Source organism: Telopea speciosissima, chromosome 6 (assembly GCF_018873765.1).
Source record: "Telopea speciosissima isolate NSW1024214 ecotype Mountain lineage chromosome 6, Tspe_v1, whole genome shotgun sequence".
NCBI classification, from domain to species: domain Eukaryota; kingdom Viridiplantae; phylum Streptophyta; class Magnoliopsida; order Proteales; family Proteaceae; genus Telopea; species Telopea speciosissima.
The window spans coordinates 20,347,164-20,356,494 of record NC_057921.1 but is presented as its reverse complement, the minus strand read 5'-3'; positions in this window follow the sequence as shown (position 1 = coordinate 20,356,494).

The following is a 9,331-nucleotide window of genomic DNA, read 5'->3' as shown; positions in this document are numbered from 1 at the left end:
CTTTGTTTTTGTTTCCTATAGTTTTGGTTAGGGTTTCTAGTGTTTTCCTTGCCCTAACTCAGTTGTTTCTACTATTTCTTGTAGAAAATGTCTTCTAGTCGTCGTACAACTCGGAAATCGGTAGCCCAAAAGAGGCTACGAGCCGAATCCGAGGAGTCTTCCTACTCTTCGATTCCACCCTCATCTTCTAGAGAGGATTCATCTTCCGAGGAACCCGAGTTTGATCACCATCTTTTCTCTAGGTATGAGCATGCCAAAGAATGGAAAAACTTTGCTTCAGTCAAGATAGTGAATGGCCGGGTGGTACGGGTAGAGGACTTCCACCAATATGGCCTCTTTGCCAAATTCAATGCCCTAGGTTGGGCATCGATGCTATCCCCTACCGAGCCTTGTTATCCCAACTTGGTTCGGTACTTCTATTGTAACTTGATACCATCCGGGGCACAAGACTTAACACTTCAGAGTAGGGTAAAGGGAGTGGATATCAGATTGACCACTACCCTCCCAGCAGAGATCCTGGGTTTACCAGACACAGGAGAGCGGGTGTACTATCAACCCCGCATGGATATTTCTGATATGTTCTCTTTGGAGACTAGGAGGACAGTTTTCACAATTTTGACAAGTTCAGGAAACACTCCTAAGTCTGAGACTGCCTACAAACCTAGTGCCAGGGTGATCAGTAGGTGTATCACCTACAACATTTATCCTAAGGGTGGAAACAAGGGCAACATTTCTATGATGAGAGCCTATATTACTTACCACCTCTTGGGAGCTAGTCAGGGGGGTCCAATCATCAACCTCCCTTATTTATTACTTTAGGTGATGCTTTATCACGCCTGAAACCCAGTTGATGGGAATCTTCCTTACGGGAAATTCTTTACCTTGGTTTTCAAATATTTTGGGGTGCCATTAGAGGGCGAGTTCATTGATAGAGTCCGATCCAGGCCTATAGATAAGACCTATATTTTGAAGATGAAAGTGCCTGGGGAAGATCCAATAGAGGGCGAGGAGCAGGGGGAGATGCAGCAGGGTGTAGGGGAGTAGGGAGTGGGGCATGATGAGGATGTCTAGGATATGGATGAGCAGAGAGACATTGAGGGTGACACCCAGGGTCTTCATGCAGAGGAGCAGGGGATAGGTCCAGAGGATCTCGAGGGCTTCAGCACTCAGTTTACTGACCTACCTACCTACAAGGCGACCGGTGCCACTAGCTCACAGGTTCTAGGTCCACCTGATTGGGCACAGATGATGACACACTTCCGGAGTCTTGGCACCCAGCTCTCCAGCTTGGCGACTAGAGTGGACCGGGGCTTTACTTCCTTAGAGATGAGAGTGGGATCTGTGGAGCAGCATCTAGATTTCTGGGATAGGTTCTACAGAGTTGACTCTCGCCAGACTCAGCCTCTGCCGAGTGATGCACCTCCTTCTGAGTAGTTCCAGCAGCTCTAGGCCTTCTCTTAGTTATTATATTTTTTTTCGGGCTTATGTATTTTCTTTCTTTGTTTCAGTTTATGTACTTGTTGAATTGCAATTATGCAATTAAACCTTTCTAATTATTTCTGAGTTAATGAAAATCTTGCATCATTACTTAATTGCATCTACCTCCCCTGTGATTTTTAAATTCTTGCATGTTGTATTGCTTACACGTATTATTCTTAGTCTGCAATCCATAATCGCAAGAAGAGCCTCAAGCTCTGATACCAAGCTCTGTCACACCCCTAACCACCCCTAGGAGGATTGGGTAGGTGACCCGAATTGCATAACGGCAATCCGCCAAATCCCACAGATCTAGAAGCAGGGCTTACAATTATGGAACCACAACCATCTCTTCCAAGGCAAGATCAGAGTGTCGCAGACAACTATAGTTTGATAAACAAAAGGAAACGTAGTGATACAGGGAAACAGTGATAATATATACATATAAACGTTTTACACCTCCCATCAACCCACATACAGAGAAAACAAAGAAACAAAGCTGATAAGTATAGTACTACATACAAATATATAAACAGGGCTAGCATACTCAGCCCCAAAAAGGGACAAAAAACAGAAATACTACAACTAGCAAGTCAGAATGGGGATGACTCCAGATAACCCAAAAGGAGTCCCCAACTCAAAAAGCTAACATGAACGCACTTCAAGTCTTCATCAACAATCACCAAAAATGTGCGCAGGATCGGTATGACCTCCGTCGGGGTCCACACCAACATCATCATAACAACCAAAACTCTCCTCCTCGAGATAGCCCGCCATGCCACAGCGGCATCCACCTTCAAAATCATCTAAAAAAAACATTGTACAACAGAGTGTGAGCCCCACTGAGCTCGTGAGAAAAAAACATCAATCATGCATGCACATGCAACCACAATCCATAATTCATATGATCCTACATGATATGCAAGTCCAGATTTTAATATAATCCATCTATCATTACAACTAAGTTGGGTCTCTGCCACTACAATCCCCAATACATGTATCCCTGGTACGGGCTTCTAACCCCTTCCCGCGATACACCCATTGAGTTGTTGGAGAGGACCAGTCAGCTCCCACATTCGTTCACCAAGGTCAGCCCGACTAGCCCTATGTGATTAACCCGTGGGACAATCCATTTCTTTCTTTCTTTTCTTTTCTGTCTTATAGCCCATGTGCACCATTCTGGTGTTCTATTCATTTCTTTTTCTCTTTTCTCATATTCTGATGGTTGCCCCCACAGGCATCCAACACCTTAACCCCTGTTGGCAAGGGTTCGTGGCACGAGTGATGAAACTCTAGCCCCATGTCTATATGGCATCGTATGAGTCAAGCGGTGTCAAGCGTACCCCACAATACGGGAAACCACATGCCCCATTTCCAAGCCGACTACGACATCTAGTCTAACAATCACAATCATCGTATAAGAATTCACAGTGTTGATCAACTGACAATCATTAAGCAATGATTTGAGTAGTTTGAACAGAAGTAAATAACACAGCAATATTATTCAATTCTTATTAGCTGGCAGCAGATCACAATTACATATACACACACAATAATATTATTCACTCACCAGTACTTAGCTCTAGGTACTCAGTCACAGATTCAGTTCCAACAGTTGACCAATTGTTGTCTTTGAGCACCGGATCAAATCCTAGATGTAAATCAAAAGTTGCCATGTTAAGCTTTTTGAACTATCTCAGTCAGTCCTAGGGTTGACCTAGCTCACTGGGTAGACCCAGGGTTCAATTAGGTTCACTGGGAGTCACTGGGCCTTACACTGGGCCTTAGGTACATGTCCCAGTGAGTGGGCCAGTGTTTGTGGCACAGGGGTAAAATGGTCATTAATAATGTTAGCACCTGCCCTTAGGTCAGAACATAATCACAGTGCTGTCCGCAGCATGTCTGTGCTATAGGACCAAGCACAATAGTGATACAATCACCTACAGGGCCCATTAGGGTTCCAAAATATTTCCAAATTGACGATAGATGTGGGGAAGGGTATTTTAGTCTTTTCCCACATCCCACAGTGTCCAGGGGGCCATTGGGTGAGATCCCCCAGCTCTGTCCATCAAAACGGTAGGTTTTCAATCACTGGGAGATGGCTCTGGGCCTTGCTGTATCGCCCAGTGCATCGGCCAGTACCTATAGAATAGATATTAGGCTGAGATCCCAAGGTGGGGTCTGCACGGCTGGGCCCATACTTGATCCTCTGCATGTTTAGGGGGTTTGGTAGCCCCAATGATGGTTTACATCATGGTCCAGAGGGTTTTTCCATCAGGCTCACTATCAGGCTGACTATGGCTGCCCAAGTAGCCCAGATGAATAGTATTTAGGGTTTTGGCTAGGCTTGGATTTCAGTTCCAGCTCTGTGTATGGCTGAAAATACATGAATCAAGAGGGCTCAAGGCTGCATCCATCTAGGGTTAGGACTGTGCACCTTGGCCAGCACCCAGTGTTCCAAAACCACAGATCAATAGGGCCATCTGGCAGTGTAGGTGGGCCCAGCCAGATTTCTGCCATAGAAACAGTATAAGTAAATGCTAAAAATACATAAAGATCTCAGATCTTCCATGCACAAGGGCTGCATGGTAGATCTGGACCAATACTGGGCAAACCCTAGCTAGTCTGGGCTGCCCAGGGAGCAAAACACAATGAAAACAAGAGAGGAATAGGGAGCAGCAGCATATAGGGGTATGGCTGTATACTTGAAATGGGTGGGAGCAGCTCGGTTGTAGGCTGGGTGCAGGGCTACAGCTGGTCCTCCTTCCTTCTCCTTCCCTCTTCTTCTTCTCCTCTCTTCTCTCTCTTTTCTCTCCCTTCTTCTCCACGGTTTTCCAACAGCTTGTAAAGCTCTAAATGAGCTCAGGTCATGCCTATTTATAGGCCCAAGACCAACTGAGGTCTGTTTGGCCATAAGCCCCTTTTTTTAAAAATGGGTGTTTAAACTGTTTTAGGGTGATTTTGAACTCACTGGTGGGGTCCACAGTGAACCAAGGGTATGAGGTGGTCCCTCATACTCTCCTCTATCCATGGAGGGTGCCCATGTTCATATTGGGTGGTCCCCATAATTATAATAATTAAAAATACCCAAAATCAGCCACTGGACGATGTCAATGGGCCTTACTGCATCGCCCAGTGCCATGTGGCCCAGTGAATTCCAGCAACTGAATTCAAAGGGGAACAGTACAGGGGTTTGACCCTTGGTCAGGGTATTGTCCCCACATGCCCATTAAGGGTTTTTGACACATTTTCAATGCTGGGTCCCACCATTATAGGAAGGAGAGAGATTACCTGGGATCCAAGTCATACATCAGGCTGTGAGCTGTGCAAGTGGAGGGGTCTGCTATCCATCTTCCAACAGGTATATAGGAGGACATGCATTGGGTTTCATCATTGATCCATGTCACTGGAGTGATTCTCCATAGTGATCCTGGTTGCCTGATCAGGGGTTCCTATCCTTGAACCAAAGTTCCAACCAGTCAGGGGCAGGGTTTGACAGCTGGTGTTCCCGCAACAGCTGCAACACAAAAGTAAGGTGTCGCGCGTGCTCTTCCTCATTATTAGAGTACACCAGGATGTTATCAATAAATACTATGACAAACTTATCCAGCACGTCATGGAATACTCTATTCATCATATCCATGAACGCTACCGGGGAGTTGGTTAATCCGAACAACAACACTAAATATTCATAATGTCCGTATCGAGTGCGGAACGCCGTTTTATGGATGTCACCACTTCTGATCTTCAGTTGATGGTATCCCAACCTAAGGTCAATCTTGGAGAAAACTCTTGCTCCTTGCAGCTGACCAAATAGGTCATCGATATACGGCAATGGATATCGATTCTTGATCGTCAGTTTATTCAAATAGTGATAGTCGATACACAGCCGCATACTACCGTCCTTCTTCTTTATGAATAGCATGGGTGCTCCCCAGGGTGATACACTGGGTCGAATGAATCCCTTCTTCAGTAGGTCCTGAAGTTGTACCTGCAATTCTTTCAATTCGATGTGGTGCCTTGGATACCGGTGCCGCTCCAGGAATTAGATCGATCACAAACTCTATATTGCGGTCCGGCAGTAGCTGAGTCAGATCTTCTGGAAATACATCAGGAAATTCTCTGACAACGTGGAGTTCCTCCAAGGGTTTTACCTTCGCCTCCGTGTCTATCACAGTGGCCGAAAAGCCTTGGCATCCTTCTTCTAGTAACTTTCGCGTCTGGAGTGTGGATAATGTTATCCTTCTGGACTTCCTTCTTGGTTCACTTTGATAGGTGAAGTCTGACCCATCTTCCAGCTTAAATTTTATCTTTTTCTCCGCACATAGGACGTTTGCACCGTAGGCAGTCAGCCAATCCATGCCTAATGTTATGTCAAAATCATTTATATCCATCTTTATCAATTGTGCGGTTAGTTTCTTCCCACAAATTTCAATCTGACAGAGGTTATAGACCTCCTTCAAACTCACGACACTTCCTGTCGGCGTGCTGACTACTAAATCATGCCCAATATCTCTTGGTTGATCTTTCATCTTACTCACAAAGGTTGAGGAGACGAAAGAGTGCGTTGCACCCAAGTCAAATAATACTGGCACGGGTAGGGTTGAGATATTCAGGGTACCTAGGGTTTGTAGGTAATTTAGGTTACATACAGTAAGCCAATTATTCCCTATAGTCAAGTAGTGTTCAGCAACATACCTGTCAATACGTCGGGGTTTGCCTCAGCTTCTTCATTCATCAAAGCGTACACCTTTCCTTGTGTACGATTGTCCCATGGCTGAAATGGCCTTGCGTAGGGCTGTTTTGGTGAGTTGTTGTCGTACCCACGCGATCTACAGTCTCTGGCCATATGCCCTTCCTTGTTGCACAGATAGCACTTAAAGGCTGGAGCACCAGGTGTTGAGGCTTTGCTCGCTTGACTTATTGCTGGTTGGGTTGGCGAAGATGCTGTCGTCGCTTAACTCGTAGTAGGTTGAGCAGGTCGACTGATTGTGGGGCGGAAAGGGGTCTGTCCCACGATCGGCCTACGGTATATAGTCGAAGTAGGGCTTGAACTTGTTCCTCGGTAAACTTTATTTGGCCAGCCAGAGGTTTGGAAATTATTTGGCCTTTTGTTCAAACCAGGCGACATCACAGTCTTTTCCTTCTCCTTTTCCTTAAACCTATCCTCCATTGTCTTCGCCTTATCAACCATTTGAGCATAATCCCTAATGTCCATAATTGACAGAATTGACCCAATCTCAGTTTTGAGTCCTTTCTCAAATTTCTTGGCCTTAGTAACTTCCCCTTTCAGGTGCTCTGGAGAAAAATGGAACAGATCCTCAAATCGCTGTTGATAATCCAATACTGACTTAGTTCCTTGCACCAATGCAATAAATTCTGCTTCTTTTCTATCTGTAGAACTCTCAAGGAAGTAGTTCTTAAAGAAAATTTCTTTAAATTGTGCCCACGTGGGATTTGGGTGAGCAGCTTCCAAATTTGGCCTAGTCGCCTTCCACCAAGCTTTGGCTTCATTCTGCAACTGATAACCCGCATAAATAATCTTTTGTGCCTCCGTGCACTCGAGTACTTCAAATGCCTTTTCTAGGGCACTGATCCATCGCTATGGCTGCATTGCTTCTGATGTTATTTTGGAAAATTCAGGCAGTTGGAGTTTCTTGAATCTCTCCATAACTTTAGTGGTGGAATTTTTCGGTAAGTGCTAAGGTACAGGTGGTGGAAATAGTACTAGTCGATTGGGTGGTGGTGGTGGTGCACCGCGCTCATGTATCATGGCTGCAAACTACGTAGACATCTGGCCAAACAACACTTGTTATTGCTGCATGGTCCGCATCATCGTGGTCATGAATGTAGTAACGTCGCCGGCTGCCACATTTGGCTGAGGTGCTACTGCAGTAGCTTGTGCAGCTGCTGGTGCTCCTGATGAAGTAGCCGATGCCTCAGAGTTTTGAGCCTTAGTTTCGTTGGGCAGCTCAACCTCCGGTACAACTCTAGGTTGTTTACCTTATGACCTCCATGAGAACATCTAGTGTTGACCATTGTTGCTTCTCTGAAAAGAGGAGCGAGTTCAATATTCCCAATTTCATCCATGGGGGGGGGGGGTAAATAGTTGTTTCCTAACTAAGTAGGTACAAATCCAGTCCACAGTTCCAATGAGTATTATGAGTCATACCAGTAAGGTGGATTGTTAGATTCATTATCTCGGTTTATTAAGTGACGTGTCTTATTGAATTAGATACTTTATGTTTCTCTTTCTTATGTGTTTTATGAGTCAGTATGCTATGCATGGCACTAATGAAGAATTTCAGATTTTTAAATAAAGGCTTTTAATTAATTACTTGATCTAGCAGGCAAGCATCTCCAGCTTCTTCCCGGTCACAAACTCCATAGCCAGTAGAAATTCTATCTCAGCTCTTACCTCTCTAGCCAAACTCATAAAATAGCCTCGCTCTTCTGGTCCACTAATGGCAGCAATAGCCAAGTAAAAATCCAGTCGATTCTCAGCCCGGGGTAATACTAGTCGTATCCGTCTCAATCTCTCTCGTAGGTGTCTAAGATAGATCATGATGCTGGGGTCTCCAGCCTCAGATAAGGTAATATCTGTCATACAAAATGGTTCTAGGCATGAGGGCAAACTTAATTAAAAGAATTAAGTACACGGCTACTGAAGCTTAAATAACCAAAAATCAATGTAACAAAGCCTTAGGTTGGCTCGAGGTACCTTAGCATCTAGGTGTTTGCTTTACTACGAACACTATTAGGTCCTATTCTCAGCTATCCTAGGCCTTGGTTAGGATGAGATCTATGCTTCCCATACTTCCTAATCCCTTATTACAACATACCTACATATCTAAGTTCTGTTTGCATAACAACACACCAAGCAGTTCGTATACACCAACCATTATACACATTTTTTATATATTAAATATTTATTATAAACACATCAACAAAAGTTTTTTTTTTTCCCAAGTCCTATGTGTTCTACAAAACCCTTTATAGAAATTTCACCCCTTTGGGTTTCAAAAAGTTGTGTTTGCTTATTACTTATGTAATTATTATTATATATATATATATTATTTTATTTTATTTTTTTCAAACCCATCTGTAGAAGTTCATATTTTATGCTTATTGAGGTTAATATGGTCAAATCTCAAATCCCTACATGTAAACAACTCAAAACAGCAAAGTTGCACACACTGGGCGATGTCTCTGGGCATTGCCACATCGCCTAGTGCCATCACCCAGAGAATCGGGGAGCAGGGTTTTAAGTCCGAGAGGACCCCATTTCTTTTCTATTCTCTTCCAAACTCTTCTAGACTCTTAGGAAAAGTTCTTGTAGGGTGAGGGGACCACTTTTACACCAATTCCTTGCGATTCTCTAGGGTTTTCACACATCTACACGTGTTTAGGTATGCTTCCTTAACATTTACCCTATTTTATATATATATATATATATTTTTGCTTCCTATTGTTTTGGTTAGAGTTTCTATTGTTTTTTTCTTGCCCTAACTCAATCATTCTTGCTGTTCCTTGTAGGAAATGTCTTCTAGTTGTTGTACTACTCAAAAATCAGTAGCCCAAAAGAGGCTACGAGTCGAATCCGAGGAATCTTCTTACTCTTCGGTTCCAACCTCATCTCCTATAGAGAATTCATCTTCCGAGGAACCTGATTTCGATCACCATCTTTTCTACAGGTATGAGCACACAAAGAATGGAAGAATTTCGCCTCTGTGAAGATAGTAAATGGCCGGGTGGTACGAGCAGAGGACTTCCACCAATATGGCCTCTTCGCCAAATTCAATGCCCTAGGTTGGGCATCAATGCTATCCCCTACTGAGCCTTGTTATCTCAACTT